At 35.1% G+C, this 20,331-nt stretch overlaps 1 protein-coding gene across 1 annotated transcript in view; it reads left to right on the top strand.

The window, feature by feature from the left end:
• The first annotated feature begins 10,767 nt into the window (after positions 1 to 10,767).
• LOC124177829 (carotenoid isomerooxygenase) overlaps positions 10,768 to 20,331 on the top strand; it is a 53,192-nt gene continuing 43,628 nt past the window's right edge. Inside the window, exon 1 of the transcript XR_006869675.1 lies at positions 10,768 to 11,065. The gene's annotated coding sequence lies outside the window, so the exon portion shown is untranslated. The remainder of the gene's footprint in view (positions 11,066 to 20,331) is intronic.

Here is a 20,331-nt window from a genome sequence, read left to right as displayed (position 1 = left end):
TAATAACGCCGCTATTTTGCGTATCATCGCAACAAAGAAAATTCCTTCCAAACTTGAATACTTCAATAAAATTATGTTAAAATTTGAAAACGATTAGATTGTTTTATCCCCTTTAAAAAAATTCTCGAAAAATACCGATTTTTCACGCTTCTAAAGAGATTTCTGGCCTTGAACCATCACCGTCGGGATGACAGGATCTGTTGTTGGTTAAACGATCAATCGTCGAACAGACACAAAGCAATGATCTAGGTATAAGTACCTAATTCTACGACAAAAGAATCCGTTTCATGTAATTACAAGACTTTCTGGACTACGACCCGCTTATCAGTTGCTATATACACGTATACAGTAGCGTTCAAAAGTATTTTGATAATCTGAAATTCGTAATTACTTTGATCAATCGTATTTCTTACTTTTCTTTATTTTCACTTTATTTTCGAGCAATCGAAAGTTAATTTTTAACAATTATGTAGAACATCGAATTTCCTTCAACATATAATATTATTGATTTTTGTGGTTCATACTTTCATGTAATTAACTCAATTACTATCTTTGTCAAAATACTTTTGACCGCTACTGTACATATAATACGTACACGTCATACTTATATTACAATTATAATATATAGCTTTCATCTTTTAATTTACAATTTTTATACGAATAAAAGAGAGGTAAAGATTAAAAAGGAGAAATCAGGATTACAAAGTACAATTAGCATTCGTGTGTCCCATAATTCAGTGGCAAGGTATTTATACGTACGTGTATTTTTCAGGTTTCATTTGTCCGAGCTTCCGATCAATTACTTCGCATTGTCACAATTAGAATTTTTCGAATTTTTCCGAACATTTACTTCATCCAGACGTGATGATGTTCAGTTTCAATTGTTCAACATATTTTCTTAGAGATGTTTTAGTACGCGGTAATTTTGTCCATAGTTAGTTTACCGAATCAATTCATGGAACATATTTTATCCCCCGATTTAAAAGACTTCCGCATCTTGATATTCCACTAAACCAGGTCCGAAAAGAACGTCGGCTGAACGAGTGGTCGGTTCTTTGTTTCAGATTAATTGCACAACACGGTTACGATGTATGAGGAAAAGTGGAATTACGTTGTTTATGGGACAAGAATGTCAAATTTCCGCAGTACCTGTTGCCTACTGTAAGAGTTCTTCAGGCAGCCGAACTCCGACTGATAATAACTCCAGTGATTATCTTCCAATTACAATATGTTAAATAAACACAGTTCAATCAGCTGCAGGTGTGTAGCCACGTGCGCCGAACGCTGTTTAACAATCTGGCAATTGGGCTGAACAATGCAGCAACCACGACGTCAAAAGAAAGGAGAAAATCAACCGAGTCGTATAAGTTTTGCTCGTTAGTGAGCTAAATAAAGGCAACTCGTACTCAATTTTAATACCCGAAAGCGAAAAAGTGCAATTTAAACCTCTGTGCAATGGAGGAAATTTTTTTTTACATTCAGATCTTTGGCGCGATCAGCGTGAGCGTTAGTTAAAAACTTGGTCAAGGTTGCGGTTATAATGTTTGCTAATTATTTACCAGGTGTATTCAAACGGTCCCACAAAATCAACATGGCCACCCTTGACCCACTTGCAATTTTATTTTGGATTTGAGAGCATCGCCGATAGTCACCAATCGAAACGGCTTACTTTTTTTTAAATAAAATGATGGCAGGAGTAATTTAACCATACTATTTCACTGTCAATAAACGCTTTAATATCTGAAAGATGTGGATATCATGTGTTGTATTCATTGTAATTTCATCTCTTATTTAATATATCAGGGCATTGAAATGCGGGTGAAATATGACAAAGATTGTTCGCTATGCGACGGAAACAATGCGAAATCTTCACAGATGCAAATATGTGCATAGCGATCGCATCCAGTACACAGGAATATATTTGACATTCCACCGTTTTTCATACAGCTTGAGAGAATTCAATATTAAGTCAGATAATCATCTGATTATCACATTGGGTTATGCGTATAGGTGTATGAGATACTTTCAGTAACTATTGAAACTTTACAGATACGTATCAGATATAGGATATCGGATACTTTGGTGTGAGATAAGATTCTTCACTAAACGTACGGAATTTTTTTTTTCACGCTATCGTAGTTCTCAGGTACAAAGTTCGTAAACGAAGTTTTTTCCATGTTTTCAATTACAAAATCATTTTGAATTAGGCCAACAGGCCCACGGATAAAAGCGCGTTATGCTGGGGTCGAGACCCAACATTTCTTGTGTATTTCGACCAGCTGAACACGAATCTGGAGTCGAAAGTGCGTCGATGGACTAATTTGGCCGCTAGAGGTAAAAAGCCAGTTGATACATCGCTTTGAGAGAGGAGTACATGGTGAATTTTTTTGTCACGTACGGCCGGTTCGTCTATATCTATACATCTATGTCATATCCAAATGTCACGGTCACTCAAAAGTCCAATACGCCGATAAATTCCAAAAAACCCAGCATCCCAATAACCCGGGGTTAATCACTCGTCGATTTGATATACACCTGATTTCAAAATTACAAAGATTTTAAAAGATTTCAAATGATTTCGGCAGACTCCAAAAGATTACAAGCGACTTCGCGGGATTTCAAAGGATTTCAAAATATTTCAGGGATTTAAAAAAATTTCAAAGATATCAAAAGATTTCTGATGATTTCAGAAAATTTCAAGAGACTTCATGGGATTTCAAAGGATTTTCAAAGATCTTAAAAGATTTTAGGTATTTCAAATGATGACAAGAGACTTCAGGGGGTTTCAAAGGAGATCTACGGATTTCAGTAGATTTTAACGGATTGCAAAGGATTTCGAAGAATTTTAAAAATTTGCACTAAAAACTGGACTCAAAAAGAATCAGAATTCTTGATGCACTTAAGAGCATGTAGCAGTTGCACCTTTACCGATCGAGCAAAGTCCTCCTTTTTCTTCCTGTATTAAATAAATAAGCAACCGCAAATGGTTCAAATTTCGACGGTGCATCGTTCGTTTGTAGCGACGTTCAAGAAAGTCACTCATATCCTGTACTTTTTGGCCCCTGAAATGCGGGAAATGTAGGAACAGTACACGTGTCAAAAAACACACATTTTTTTGAACGATTTTCGGGATACGAGTAATTTTCCTGAATTCCACTACAAAAGAGCTACGCACCGTCGAAATTTGAACCCTTTCCGTTCGTTTGTTTATTTAATTTTTTTGGTAACAACTGCCAAGTTGTTTGGTTCCACATGGTGCCTGAAATTTTTCTGAGTTTAAAAAAGTATAAGATTGGTTTATATATTTACTGCAAAAATAGCACAAGTAGCAAATGGTCGAAAATCACAATTTTCTACGAAACAAAGCATTTTCTGCTAATCTGCTATGAAAATCCGAACGTCAATTTTTACACGAAATTAAGGGGGAAGCTGTAACCAATTTTTAAGAATTTTTTTTACAAGGATAACTAATAGATAACGGGACCGGATTGTTGGTATTTTATTAAGTGTGTATTAAACTTGTTTTACATAAATCTTTATACAATTTTTTCTTTAATTAAAGACGTGGCTCTTTAATTAACGACTAATAAAAAAACTATCCCCTCCATTGTGGCATTGATATCTCGGTAAAGGGTTATCTGAAAATAAAAAACAAAATTTAATCAATATGTATATAAATGTAGCTATCGTTATGCGTAGCCGATGTCAAAAATTTTAATAATCACTCCAATTGCTAAATACGTCTGACTTATCGTTACATATCTGTCAAGTTAGTAATTTTTCAAACAACTTGTCCCACCTTATCGGCATCCGATTACTGTATGATTACCGTACAACGGAATATATCATTAAAACACAAGTAAAATACTTTCACCCATATAAAAGCACCGCTAAGATTTGAGGGATCCACTTTGTTCTAGCATCGGTTAGTTAGTTAGTTACTTAACGGGACAGGGAAGGAACCGAGCGGACCGCGTCCGGGTTGACGGGTGTCAACCCCAGCACAATGCAATTTTTTTCATTTGTTGGCCCGTGGCATCTTCAAAAACGGATGTATGCTGTGCGTGTGCTTATCGAAATTTTGTGAAGACGGTACCAGACAAACCACTGGACCGATTTGGCTGACATTTGGATGGAAAATTATCTACACTCAGACGATGCTTCGGTAACTTCGACAGACCTCCTTCACATTCGGTTTTAAATCGGCAGACATCCAAAATTCTCAAAAACTTGCAACGTCTACATTCTTCAAGATAGTTCACTAAACTTTATTGGCTTCGTGTATGAAATACAAGCACAGAATCAAGCATGTGTCATATATTGTACAGTAATATTAATTAATGCCTTAACCTTCCGGCCAACTTGTTTTCGGTCCGAAACGAAATGCGAGTTCAATTCCGTGACTTGAGCAGCAGTCGCTAAATCCTACAATTTTTGAGACAGTCCGATAAAATTTAAAACACAACATTCGTCATTAAAATGAATTTTTATAAAATCTTCTCTAATTTTCAAGTTTTCTGTAGCTCGTATTTCAGATGAACCACTGTACCAGTTTTGCTAAAATTAGCGTGCCGAGAGGAAACAGTGAAACTTTCTATTCCAAGCGATACTTTACGCATGCGCAAATCGATTGAACTCGATTGGTCGATGAGATCGCATCACGGAAATATTTTTATCCGCAAGACAGGGCAGCCAACTTACTCGAAACTGCGCCTGAGACGTTAAACTCTCCCACCTCAAGTGGCGGATTGAAATTATATCGTTAGGATGACTCGTCTAAGTCATCAATCGTCAATTAGTTGATGAAAAAAAGTTTGCCAAGTTTTCCCGAATCACTGCAACAGTTATTTGAGGTTTGTTCAACATAAAAAAACTGGCATCACATGCATAACCTCCGTATCATTACTGCTCAGTAGCAAAGAAAATACATCAATGAACGGTACAAGCAAAGCTCTTTGGAAAAATCCTTTCCTCTTTGTTAGGTTAACTCAAAATTAAAGCAGCATTCTCCCCCACAGATTTCCCAGCCATACCGCGTTCAATAACCTGTCGGATCCCTGGCCCAGTTCTTCTTGTGCTAAGAGGCATCTCGTCTATATTCGTTTGAATCCAAGCTACGTCTTTTGGACGTGCGTCGTTCAGTCACGAGAGTAAACAAAATATTTTTAACTCCAAACTCTCGGTATATATTTTATATATATCTAGTTGTACGCTTTTCTCATCTTGATCTCGAACGAATACTTTGGCGTGAAATGATACAATTTGTGCAGAATTCAGGGAGAATTCTGCGATCGAATTTTTAGGCAGAGCGGATGAGCCGAAGTCACAAATTCCTTAAAAAAGAATCGTTGATAGAATTACGCATGCAACCGTTTCGTCACCAAATTTCAGCACCATCACTAAAGTTTAAAAGTAAAATTCGATTTTCTTATTTCATAGTGCGAACGTAATCAAATTCTTCTTGAAACTATTGTATTTTTCGGATGCCAAGACTCGGTGCAACGTTTTTACGATTTTTTTTTTTTTACACCAAGAACGGGTCAATAAATTAATTATTTATAAACTATCGTATAACGTTATTTCTAGGGCTCATTGTAGTATAAGAGTTACACCAAATGCTCGAATCTCCATTTTTGATTCGTTAACCTGTTTTCAATTTAATATTTTGGATTTTTGGCCACGGTGAAAATCTTCGCAAAAATTATATTTTTGAGTGAAAAATATTAGTTTGCATCGATTCAAAACAGCCACTACGTATACATTCAGAAGCCCATATGTATTTATAAAGATCGGCGTACTATTCGCCTGTTTATAGCTTATTTATCCATTATAAACTCAATGCATTTCATATTTACGGACTTCGGTGTGGATTAAATAACTTTCTCATCTGCCCAGTTCATCAGAAGTTTTGAACTCTATTTTTCACTCAAGTTTGAATATGATTTCCCAGAAGTTTCTCTTGCGGAACGGAAGTGGAGAAAACTATACAGGTCCAAGTTGAAACATTCAAAGATCTGCCACGGCAATAGAAGACGTACTTTGTAAGCCGCATTTTTGCATTGGTTGAAAGGTGACCAACGAATTCACACGACAAATAACTATGCAACAAGGAATAAACAGTTTTGCTCCTTTTTTACAAAACTTAGTTGCGTGTAGTGTCTTTTAAATCTCCTCTACAAATTTCTACTTAAACAATGAAGGGGAAGCAAGGGATCCTACAAACTCAATTGACGGTGATACTGTTAATTTTTTTTTTTCTTCTGTTTTGGACGATTGTTCGAACTTGGAGTAAGATAAGACGAAGTACAATCGCAGCTTAGTGAGTTGGGAAGCGTAAAATGACGAAGGTGTTACAATAAACATATTTACTAATCGGCACTTCGAGAGTCTGCTTATAACGAGTGCGGAAAAATCCAGTTTGAGAAAAGAAGAGCTTATCGATAACAGAACAGGGCATGTGATGCGAGTCAGAAATATACCGGTCGAGACGTGTGAATTCCAAGATCAACAGAGATCAATCCTACGCTGCTTCCGTAAAGTACAAGATATTTGTATAATAACTTCAGTTACTTCTCTCGTTAAAATATAGGTATCAGTAGCTCTAACCACTTGGCGGGGAAATCTTAATTGGGTAAAAAAATAACGCAGTTTTCAACGATCGTGAACTACAAATATCAACCATTCCAATTTGTCCTAAGGCCGTTGTTACTTCGATGCTGCCTCTACAGGGATCGATTTGGTTATGAAAATTTGTAACTAAGATTCACCTTCAAAGTTCCACGAGGTGTTAAAAAACTAACGGAAATGTTTGGTCATGGTAAGTATTTAGATCGCGTCAAACGGTAGACCTAACGAAAATTCTGGATCTCCGATAAAATTCAAATCTCGAAAAACACTCCGATAACTGGTAATTCTCTATTATTTCACTGATAAGTCGCAAGACTTAAGTTATTACGAGTACAGCAATCTGCCGCTAGGTATCGCAGGATTCGCAGCGCTCTCACGGTAAAAGTAGAAATACAGTTTTCATAAAGACCAGCGACTTGGTGATCGAGATAAAATTCAACGAACCCAAGTTGTGGGAATAGTGTAAAATGGTTATGTTTCGCTTCGGTACTACAGTTGTTATAATTCGAAAAGATCTGATAAAGTGCCATGTAAATGTGATTCTATGTCACTGTGCATTCTCATAAAATCCTGACACATGACAGTAACCGAAATGAATTATTTCTTTCAAATTGCCTTGCACATCACGCTATGATATAAGCAATAAGAATATCGATTTGTGCCAAATTTGAATCATTTATTCTTCAAAGCCCAAAAATTCATCATTTTAAAGGCATGAAATGTATGAATTTGGGGTTTTCGAGTAAACCCCTCCCTATTTCGACCAAAAAATTTCACTTAACTTCTACGTTGCTCGAATATTTTTAGGATCGTGAATCATCTGGTATCCGGTTTCTCGTTCGGAATGAGCAATGAATAGTAATTATGGAACTGAGCCTGAATAGCCACTCAGTTGCCTCGGCAATGCGATGAGCACTTCAAAATGCCGTATTGAACAATGAAATAAAAGTGCTGCATCGTTGAACGTGCGAGTGTCAACGAAATTGTAGTAAATTGAAAAACACGGAGCTCCACTCCGGTTTTGTTTGGCTTGATTAAGCGGTTCTTCGTTTGTTGTTTCTTTCTAAACGCATTCTTATTTTTAGCTCGTGTATATGATTACTCCGAAGAATATTCTCTCATTGCTGTCAGTCAGGGCGAAATATTATACAACTCAGAATTACGTAAGACGTTTGCCCAATTGTCACGATGCCAAGTATCAGATAATTTATTTACTTGTTCTTTCTTCCCCTCCCTTCAGGGACGCAAACAAAGCGTTGACGTTAATTAAACACCACTTTTACAGAACTGAAGGAAATTTGAAAGTTATGAATTTCAACTAGAAACTCGAAGCAATTACTGTATAGTAGACTGGGCCAAAAAAATTGACTATTTTTTTTTTTTTGAAAAATATATTGAGAATATCATTCAGTATGGCAAAAAAAAATTTCATGAAATTTTAAGCCCTTAATATTAACTTTAAGAGGTCTATCATCGCTATTTTTGATTTTTAGTAATAATTTGATGTTTTACGTCAGAACTGTCGAAATATTGAAGTGAAAAAATTTATGTTCACTTATCCCTTTATAAAATTGAATTCCCTACAAAAAAGGTCTGATTATAGATTTTTGTCAGACAAGCCGTTTCCGAGTAATTAAGCTTAATAAATTGATATAATTTCTCGATTTGACTTTTTTAATTTGGAATTTTGTGACTAACGAATCGATGAATGTGTAAAAAAGATCATGACAGATTCTTAAAGGAAATTTAATGTTCTACAAAAAAGATCTCTTAATATTTTTGCCTCAATTTAATTTTTCAAAAGTTATTCTCAATTAAAATTGAAGAAAAAATTGAAATTTCAAAATTTCAAATAGTCAATTTTTTTGGCCCAGTCTACTTTATAGTATCATTTCTATGATACAGAAAACTCAGTGTGCATTTGTCCGATTCAAAATCTGACAAAATATACATTTTTGATACGAAAATAAAGAAAAAAACGTATCGATACTAACATCTTTCTAGTTACATTGGCGATTCAACTTTCTTCGTTTCAATTTACAAGATAAGGATATCAAGTATTTTAACCTAGTTGTAGATTTAGGAAAAGGAATTTTCATAAAAAGGATAACGGATTTTGTACAGATGAAATTCTTCATACAGTCATGGAAACTAATTACAAATATGTCGAATCTCACGATGACTACGAACTTTAAAATCGAAGGTGAACAGTACCAGCCGAACAAATTTTTAGATTTAACTATTTTTTACTCATGGGGTTCCAATGGTAAAAGCCCAACTTACCCACAAAACACTGCCTATGATAGAAAAAAAAGATAAACTAGATTTTGAATTTGCACAATCATCATGAGGGTAAATTTCACTGATAAAATCAAGAATAGTTCGTGCAAATATTTGGCTAAAAATATAACAGTACCAAATTTCACCTCTTCTCTTTGATCAAGCACCTTCTGATGTTTTAATCAAAGATATGCATGCGGCAATCTTATTTGTCTGCCAACATTATCACGAAACAGGCCGATAAATTTTTGTGTCATCACCTGATTCCCTGCAGCTCTGAAGCATTAAGACATTGAACAGGATTGAATCAACGTCCCTAATAAGTAATAGAATTGAAAAAACCCTGAGTTTAATCATTTTCAAACGTATAAGCATAAACACCCTTTTACCAATTGTAAATATCTTAGCTAATGTCACTCGAACTTGCTCAAATTCATTTCTCTCACACGGTAGGATATGATTTTTTCATTCGCATTCACTATCATTGAAGCAAATAACACTCTTGGAGATTTTTTGTGCCTCGTCCTAACTTTTTTATTCAGACAGTCTAGTCGATTATTCCTTAACGCAAGCGCCATTGCTGCATCGAAGGCGTATCTAATTACAATGCGCCGCAAACTCGTGATTTCTGGTTGGATGAAAGTTTCGCGATATCGTATAAATACATCGCATGCCGTGTCGATGACATTGTACGGATGATATACCGTATGCAATTAATGCGACTGCCTTATCTTCTCAGCGCCAAAGCACATGACTATGACGCGATGCGTTTTATCGTCTCCCAAACTAAATAACAACCTTATTTTTCATACATCATAAGACAAGTATCACGAGTCGGTCTTATGCCGGATCCGTCATTGATTACAATACATCAACCAGACAACTAATCAGCAGTTTAAATAGACGACTAGCAACCTATGGCTACTCGGTTTTATCTCACCATGCTGGTTATCGGATCGAACTCTGCGCTCATTCCTAGGCTAATCGATTGTTGAGACAAGCTAATTGTCGTTGTATTGGATTTTAATCTGCACGACATGTGATCACTGCAATTTTGCTGTGCCAACTGGTTTTGCATTGAAATGAAGGCTGACTCATATCGATATCGTTCTGTTTATTCAAATGTTATCGGTACGATTATCCATATTTTACAAAAATATTAGGTGAAATCTAAAATAAATTCGGGGGAAATAAGAATTTCCAAATAAAAAGGTACAATCAATATCCATCGGTCGTTATGTAATCTCTATATGTTGTATATTTAAGAGGTTACTCACCCGTATAACCCAAATAAAATTACACACTAAGAATAATATTTATTAGCAAATAACAGGCTTCTACAGTTCTTCATATTACGGGTCCCATTGCGATCTGACGCTGATTGGCGTCGGTCATAAAAGTTTGGTTATATAGAGAGGACCTCTCATACACATACGTGTCTAACTTGTCCATCGGACCTTAGTCTATCTATTTTGCATTCAGGTTACAACATCATTAGTGATTCTGTGCAAAAAAAACATCAACGGTTCAACCAGAAGTAAAAAATTTTGATGAAGAAAAATTTTTGGCTTATCTTTATTATCAGATATATGACGAATGATTTTCAAACACAGAATGTCTGCGGAAGTAGAGAGAAAATAGAGAAAAATGTTGAACAGATTTTGGGTGAAATTGATCGAAAAAATGTATATGTCTAGTCTTGAGATTCAGCAATTATATGAAAAATTCTTAGCAGTTTAATCACGAGGGAGAAAAATTTCCACCCAAGTGTGAACTGCGTGCCTTAACTCCCAATCGACCCCTTGACGGAAGTCCAAAGTCGTAAATGTACACTTGCAACGCGATCGCGTCTTCGAGAAGTTGGCAGTAGTTTCGCATCGTCTGGATAAGACGCCCTGCACAAGACAACAAGTTGTACGTGCGTTTGGTCTCGCATACCTTTCGGGACGTGGATCGGACCGAGTGTTTTTCCTACATGCGGTTACGGGTGCTGATTAAGGCCGAACGGACGTTGAAGTCCGAATGAAAGGTTAAGGAAAGGGGGAAAACCGCGTAAAAAATCTCTGCCAACGTCATATGCAATAATGGCAAACATTAGTGAAGGAATATTTTTACCGTGTGATGGAAATGAATCATAACCAAGGGGCCGTTCGCTCGGGTAAGTCATAAATGCAACAGTTGGAAATCAAGTTATTAATCAAACGAAATTTATGACTGGAATGTCCTTTGAAACCAGGAGGAAGCAAGCACCGTGACTGAAATCATTGAAAATCATATTAAGAAATGGCGCAGCAGGCTTTGGTAATCATGGAAATGGTTACGGGTCTTGCGGTTAACGTCAAATGATTTCAATTCATTATCATTCGACTGGTTTATATCTTATCATGTACTTTCGTTGATTTTCAGGTTACCAAGTGATTTCTATTGATTCCAAACGTTTTCACAGCGTTCTAGGTTATTTCCGATTTTTTTTTTTTTTCTTTTATCATTTGCTGTGATACTATCCAATTTGGAAATTATGGAAAATCGCCTAGAAGGCTCAAGAATAATTGGAAGTCAGGAGTAGGATTGGAAATCTTTAGAAATTGGTGGAAATCAATCTTTAGAACGTTCTTCGTTCTTAGGAACGTGTTAATTATAAAATCGTATCTGAACTTGCCGATATCTCCTATGATATTCGAATTCGCTTAAAAACAATTTTATTCCATGGTAGGAATTTCATTTCGTCTGTGAGCACCTTCATTGTCACAAATAATGTTGCTGGAGGTTTTTCCAACGGTTATCCTCTTATCCTAACTTTTGATTCAGATGATACAGTACAGCCGATTCATGTTTAGCTAGACGAACGGACAATTCGATATTCAGTCAATCGTGGACTGGGAATTGATTTGCAAAAACATTTTGACGGTGAAATAGGTCAGCTGTTCCAACTAGTTTTTCAAAAGGCTGTTTGTAAATCGAGTTTTACAATTTGCATTCAATAAATTTTACTACTTAAACAATTTCACCTCGTAGTGACCTGAAATTCAATAATAACTCATTTCTTTCGAAGTTGGTGTTTGTCGTTTTTGTATTTTTTTTTCCTGCCCCATTCAGCGATGCGAAAATACTAAGTATGCTAGCATTAAAGGAGAACAATAGCAAGATAAACCTCGAAAAACTTTTCTTGATTTGACAAACTTACATATAGCCCATTCCACGTCAACTTGACCAATAATTTTCCCTCGCCATTTTTGATTCGCCTCAGAATTTTTTTATTCGATCAATCTCAAAAAAGCATTTTTGAATTTTTTCAGACTTTTTCCTACAAACGTTAATTTTTTTATGATTATTGAAACCTATCTAAAATTTCTCGAAAATCCTTTGTTCAATTCTAAATCTTTTGACGCGAGAATACAGAATTTTCCGTAATTGTTTGCGATTTTGAGAAAAATGTGTTTTATTTGTTCATAATGTTTAAAGTGCGAAAAAAATCGAAAAAAATCGCCACATAATAGGCCGATGTCAGAATGATCGGAATGAATGATAAACTATATAAGATTTTTAAAAAATGGCAATTTGAATGATCATAAAAAATTAACTGTTTTAGGAAAAGATTTGAAAAAATTCAAGAGTGCTTTTTTGAGATCGGAAAATTGTATAAGCTCCTGAAACAAGTCAAAAATGGTTAAAGAAAATCATTCGTCGACTTGACATGGAATGCCCCGTATCTTTAATCGTTTCGATCACAATTTTTTCATGACTCTAATTTATTTTTCACGATTCGTTTTCCTCTGTTTGAAATTGGAACGAAGATTATACTGTCTTTCATAGTCACCACTTTGATAACGTAATAACATCCCGCATCAGCTGTTCGCAAAGATATTGGCTTTGACTGTACATGTAACAGACATATACCCGCAGATAATGTCAATGACCGATTCGTCATTTTCAGTGACAATTTTCAGGGTTGCCATCCTACATGAAAACCCTGGAACAGTCGGATCGCGTCAAGCTCATTAAAAATTAAAAACACGAACGCGCGCAGCCTTGACCCGACTGAATTATCTTTCACCGCGATGAGAAGCGTTCCAACCTCCCAGGCGAAAATATTACCATATATATTGTCTCCTCTCACGATGAAATTCAACATTCTACAAGTTTCATACGTTTATAGATTTTTGAAGCATTCAATCAAGCCCTGTATAAATACGATCGATCGGACAGCCGAAATATAGATATACGGCATACGCTTGAACTGTATATATATACATCATAATTACGTAGATAGCACAAGAGAGCGCGTGTCGATCGCTCGCTCGGTCGATAATAACGTAATCACTTGTTCACAAAATGGCGATGAGACAAAACAACTATGCTAGGAGGAGTCATTAATTTTAAGCCTGAAGAGGGTTGGGAGCTGACCAACCGAAACATCGTAAAAAAATTTAAATATACTGTCAATTATTGACCAATTTCGACGAAATAATGGATTCATTTAGATACTAACGTAACGCGGTAGTGCGGTGTATTAAATATCGTAAACAATCCGTTAGCTGCGTGACATATGATGTGATAGGGATGTCAGAAGTGCCAAAAAGAATCGATATTTTTTTTAAATATCAATATCGATTTTAATACATCGAAAAACTATATCGATATATCGGTAATATTTTTTAGAAATAGTTATCTCAAGTTTTATAAAAACAATATCGTTCGAATAATATTATTTTTTAATAAATCGATTAAATAATTACATTAATTCAGTCAAACCCATATTTGTCCGACAGAGATACAATAAGAATTGCCAGTCAGATACTCGTCAAAAAATTATTCTGCTAATGAGTTGATGTGAGAAAATTTGTACGACGAAGAACAGCATACTTCGTGGGATACATTTTTATTCCAATAGTCAGGAAATAAAATGCAATGTGACGGCGACAAGAGGTAAGATTAGAGAGTACCAAAATACGAATTATTATTAGTTCTCATACGAACGAAACGAACAAAGACCATGCTGACACAGGTAATAGAATAAAAGCTGTAGGGCCTTCTGCGGCAGCTCGGTTATCTTCTATACCATTCAAAAAGCAGTTTCATCGCATCGACCTAACCTCGATGCTTAATTATGAATATATTCAGAGAGCGGTGATGAAAATATTCTAATTCTTAATCGTGAGTGTGGAAAATTTGACAGCTTCCTCGCACTGTAGATTTGATGAAGTGTTTAACCTCATTGGCATTAGTTTAGAAAAATATGTTAAATGTACAGAATATGACAACTCTGGTATGATTTTGATGATAACTTAATTAGATACGTACACTTGGGGACAATGAATCTGAGACGGCTAATTTTTTACACTGGACAGTTATGTTGGCAACACAGAGAAACCTACAGCGCCATAGTCGGCTGAGCGTGAAACAAACTCAATCTGAACAAACATGACATAACTCATGACCGTCGAATCTAACCTTAGAATACCGCGGGGATAATGTCTTGTTAGATTGACAAATTTTTTATTTCATAGTGCCTGATTCAGAAACGAGATTTATTTGGATTTCCGATCGATTAACTTCAATCAAAAACTCAATAAAATGCAAATAGGCTTGATTGATAGAAACTTCAAGTATATGAAGCAAGATACGTTGCATTGTCTGCCTGATAAAGTTGAATAAACAAAGTGTATCCTGCTAATTGTAATTGATGTTCCGTAACTCAAGACACATAAAGCTTCGAACAAGTAAAGTCAGCAATATGAATCTCAGCACAAATTTATAAATTTCAAAAAAAGAACCGCTTTGATACAATATGAAAAATCTAACTGGCCACAGTGCTGATGTCATTTTTTTGACACGGATTCAATTCGTATGGTATAATGAAAGAAAGTGATGCTTATGTGTTTCACAGTCATAGGTTCAAAACTAAATAAAAATACACAAATCAGTGATAATTATTAGATTACATACTTTAAATTGGTTTGACGAACAGGGGAGCTCTCGATGAGGCTATACGCAGAGTTAGTAGTCTTGCAAATCCTAAGATTATGCTCTTGTAATCGCGTTAACTTGGTTTAACAATCTGTAGCACTTTCGAACCAACAAGATGCAGCGATGAAACCGTCTTAAAATAACCAATTTTAGTCTAAAACAATTCTCTGCATTTCTAAATTATCAATGTCTGTCAAAAATGGTTTGTACATAAAAATGATTAACAAGTAAATTTGTACACAAAGTAGTGATATCCCCCCAAAAAGTACCTCTGGTACAGAAACCTTTCATCAAGTACATTAAAAATGTGTTTTCATCCGTTATCAACAAAGATTGAAATCACATAATACCACCAAGTACATGTCTGTTAATTCACAATAAAAGCATGATTGAAACTTGACATCTCTCTGGAACCATCGTGCTGCCACACTGGGGTCAGATTGAACTTACACTTATCCAACTACAAATGATAATTAAATATAAATAAATAACGAAATAACTCATACATCGATGAAAATCCAGAATAAAATCCAACTAGTAAGTAGTATTTGGTGGGCCTTTTTGGAAAAATACCTAGAGAAATAAATAAAATTCTATTGTTATTGTGTCATGTATGGATCATGCCTTGAAAGAGGCGCGCAGAGTACGACTTACTAATTTCATTTTTCTTCTACATGTTCATCAATATATGAGTTGTTTTATTTTTTATACGTACTTGATTATCATTTATAATTGGATAAGCTTAGAGTCAGTCTGACCCCAGTGTGGCATCAATGTCATTCCAGAGAGATGTGGACGCGAAGGGTCAAGTTTGAATCATGCTTTTATTGTGAATTAACAGACATGTACTTGGCGGTATTATGTGATTTCAATCTTTTTTGATAACGGATGAAAACACATTTTTAATATACTCGATGAAAGGTTTCTGCACCAGAGGTACTTTTTGGGGGGATATCACTAATTTGTGTACAAATTTACTTGTTAATCATTTTTATGTACAAACTATTTGTGATAGACATTGATAATTTTGAAATGCAGAGAATTGTTTTAGACTAAAATTAGTTATTTTAAGACGGTTTCATCGCTGCATCTAGTTGGTTCGAAAGTGCTACAGATTGATAAACCAAGTTTACTCGATTACAAGAGCATAAACTTAGGATTTGCAAGACTACTAACTCTGCGTCTAGCCTCATCGAGAGCTCCACTGTTCGTCAAACCAATTTAAAGTAGTCTAGTGATTACCGCTAATCTGTATATTTTTACCGAGTTCTGAACCTATGACTATGAAACACATGCAAAAAACCATAAGTACTTTTTGAGGCAATTATCGTTTTATTTTAAGAAATCACGGAATTGGTGCGGATATCTGATTTAACTAAAATTTAAAGCTCAAACTAATATATCATTCCAAATATTAAAGTTTCAGTGAAATACTTGCAGCATATCTGTGTAGGTAACATTAGTGATTCATTTTTGAAAGATAAATTCAACTACAAATAAATTATAAAGATTTTATAATAAATTAGCTATAATTTACAATGATCGATTAAATTTTTTCGATCACCACTTTAATTTTTAGAAGTATCTAAAAAATTACATCAATTTTGGATTTGTAGACGTGATCAAAATTACGGTCTCTTTTGGTCTTAAATGTCACCCACAAAAATTGCCGGCCCTTGTTACCAATTGGCACAATATCAATTAGGCTGTACTGTCGTGTCCAGAGAATCGACCGTCGAACTGAGCTCGTCGTCGGATTTGTTATAGTGTCAAACGCGCCTCTGATTTTTCTCGTTCTAAACAACCGCACGCGCTTCATTACGTCTCGTTTTATTTATAGATTTATTGGCAAACAGCGTCGTGGACATTCTATATTTGAATACGCGGTGAAGGACAAGGGTGACCATTAAAACCGTCATTCGAATAACTTGGCATCACCAGTCCGCAGATTCCGTAAGTTCTGGGGTCTTGGAGGAAAAACCTTTTGAAAACAAGAAAAACTAGCCGGCTGAATAAAAAAAAAACGTTTCCAAATGCATTACACCTAAATAAACAACAGCGAATTATATTAAGATCATTTAGTACTCCCATCTTTACCGACGGAGCGAATTCACCCTTTTTTTTCCTATACTAAATAAACAAACGATCGAAAAGGGTTCAAATTTCGACGGTGTATCGGTCGGTAAAGGTAGGAATACTATATGACGTTAAATTGAAAATGAAAGGTCGTGTTTCCAAATTCAAGAAAGGTTTGCGGAAAATTTTGAGAGCTATAAATGATGTATCAAGTTAAAGGGCTACAACTATTTTATAACCACCAGTGAACTGATATTCGGAAATTTTTTTTTAAATCTTCATCAAATATTTCACATTACGAAATGATTATTGGACGGTTGAAAACTTCCCCATCTGGTAATTGGAATTGGTGAGGCTCTTATTGTTGGATGTACTCTGGGATCGTCTCCACCCGATACTTGACTTTTCACCCAGCTTTAACCGAACTCGATGAAGCCGGTTTCTCGGAACTCAGGATACATTTTCTGCATACATACGCATACGCACATTTTGGAAAATGTTTAAAAAAATCGTTGTGAGAGTAACGAAACGTGCTTCCACGGTCAATAAAAAAATTTTCGAAGCTACGTGACCACAATGACAAATAAAATAAGCACTCCGTTTTACCGTCGTGTATGAAAAGGAGATACGCACTTTTACTTTTTTTTGCAAAACCGAGATCGTCGCATCAACGTAGCTTATCAATTAATATAGTTGGTATCCAACCCGCATAGCGTACGCAAATCCGTGATTATATAATAATGATTATACAAGTGAATGCCGTCATGTTGTACAAAGTATTAAAGCAAGTTTTCGAGAGAGAGAGAGAGAGAGAGAAAGAGAGAGTATATTTTTCACAATCTCACTTTCTAATCACAAATTGGAAAACTGCAAAAACGGATTTTCAGAGAAATTGGAAAAATTATTGAAATCGATCGAAATTAATCATTCTAAAATGGAGTGGCAAATATCTGGTTTTAACCGAAAATTAATATTTCCAACGCAACCTTATCACAAAGATTCAAAAAATATTTACGTTTTTCTATAAATAGGCCTAAATTAATTTTCTATATCAAGACTGAGATATCTCAATACAGCGCGTGGAAATTACTGAAATTTTGCAGTGATTTTTCTGAACAACTGAGAAACTGTCAGAAATTTGTTCCATGAATTGATATGAATTTCCAAAATTTTCTGAGAATAGCTCTCACCAGAAAAGAAAATTAAATTCATAGTAAGTATGCTCTCGTTTGACATTTTTTTTAATCAACTAGAACTTCCTTAGAATTATCCTTAGAATAAATTTAAAGTTTCGTAAATACAGCTATAGGGGAAAAAATTAGTTCAGCCCTGCAAAACAACAAAACTGGCTCGTGTCGAAACGGCTTCTGAAAATTACAGCTCAACGTAAACGGAGAAATTCTTTTACGAGCACTATCGGTTTACATGCCAGTCATTAATAGCGATTAACGAAACACGCCTGTCGGACAGAGCGAAGTATAATTCGATGGCAAGGTCGGAGTGTCTTGAATATCAATTAACCTCCAGGAATCACAAGTAGTCACAATCAAACAGCAGCTGATTGTGAGCGAAATAACATCGTGTCTCGGAATTTGGCCGAAAAACTTGACATCTCGATTTAACATGCTGGTTAACTATTATAAATTGATTTTACGATTTAATATTTTTGAATAATAAATCGTAACTCATTATCGTGGCGCATAATTACTGTGTGTATTACCTTTAAGATATACGATGATTTCCATGTATTGTCGATTATATTACATATAGTTACGAACAGTTACAGAATTTGTTTTTTTATCACGGTTTCATTCACCAACAGTCTGAGTTTCATCTACTAGTGATGGCCGCTAAGGTAAAGAATAATCGAACATGACTGGATTAAATTGGTAAAACTCAATTGATTAATCGAATATTTAGTATTTTTTGAAACGGTGCATTTGAAACCAATATTTGGTAAATTTCAGTATGCAGTCTTAATAGAGGAAGAGTTTTTTGATAATTTACCGTTTCATTCAAAGTATTTTGCAATTTCAGGTGAAAATATTCATCTATCTTTGACTTATTATATCAAATAGGTACTTAGCGAGTAAGGCAATATTAATAATTGATACGTTAATCACGTAAGTTGATATTTTATTCCATCGTTCATAGGAGTAGAAAACAAAAACCGATTGTGAGGAAAAATAATCGAGTCGGTTGATTAATCGAGTTTGAAAAATAATCGATTATACTCGAATAATCGGGAAAAAATAATCGATTATTTTTGGTCATTCTTTCCGCCTAGCATAACTCCATGCAATTTCAGAATACATAACGTTGATTGTGTTGAATACTAACGAGATGGATGTTTGGAGGTGTACGATGCACATGACCGTCTTAGTTATGCATAAATATATATACACATGTATCGCATTCAAGGAACGAATCATTGAATATTGTTTCAAAGCTAACGATAAGTTAACAGAGAGTGCAATTTCTATTAACCAGCTTAACGAAATTCATTTGATTTTTTTACACCGTACGTATTTTAGTCGTCTTTACTGCTAAGTAGTATTTACTCATTTTGGTATCCAAGTCTCTGTAGCTTTTTCTTACTAAACTTTGTGAAGAATTATTCAGATCGATTTAAATTTCTTTCAAGCATTTGTTTGGGAATTTTTTTTTGCAAAAATATGTCTAAAGTTTTTATGATTTTGCACAAAGTCTCTGTTCTTCAAAAATTGTCTCTTACTCGGGTTTTTACGTATAGGTTACTCTGAAGAATCTGACACTTCATAAATTTTCGGTGGGATTTTTTTTCTCTAGGTGGTTTTGTCTATTTTTTCTGGAAAAATTCTTGTCTCTCATGAATTGTTTGAAATGTTTCAACGCACTTTTGGACAAATGAATGTTCAACAGGCATAGATTGGCAGAAAGTTATAGCTCGCTGATCGATTTTTAATTCGATAGGAAGAAATATCACTTGAAATCTTAAAAAAATCTGAATCTTAAGAGAATAATGAAATTTCATCGAAGCGTCAATCTAGTATAATTGCAAAGTGTATCGTATAAAAGAAATCTGTTTAAATCGCTGAACAAATATGTCAACGCAAACGAGGACCTAAGATATTGCCAAGATTAGCGATAAATCAACATTTCTGTCTCCGTGAATTACCGCTAAGTGCTGGAAAAATACATAAACTGAAAATAAGATTCATGGCCAATATCTCTCGGCCTTTTGTTGTGCCGTTTGCCATCGGCGCAATACGCGCACGTCTTTCTTCTGCATCACGGATCGCAGAAGGGTCTGCAATTCGTCGTTATCACGATACATACCCAGAAGTCGAGGAGAAAAATAAACTGTTTTCATCTCTCAGCAGCAGCTGTCCCTCATTGTCC

This window comes from Neodiprion fabricii, chromosome 3 (assembly GCF_021155785.1).
Source record: "Neodiprion fabricii isolate iyNeoFabr1 chromosome 3, iyNeoFabr1.1, whole genome shotgun sequence".
Taxonomy (NCBI): Eukaryota; Metazoa; Arthropoda; class Insecta; order Hymenoptera; family Diprionidae; genus Neodiprion; species Neodiprion fabricii.
The sequence above is the reverse complement of the archived record's forward strand: the minus strand, read 5'-3'. Positions and strand labels throughout refer to the sequence as shown.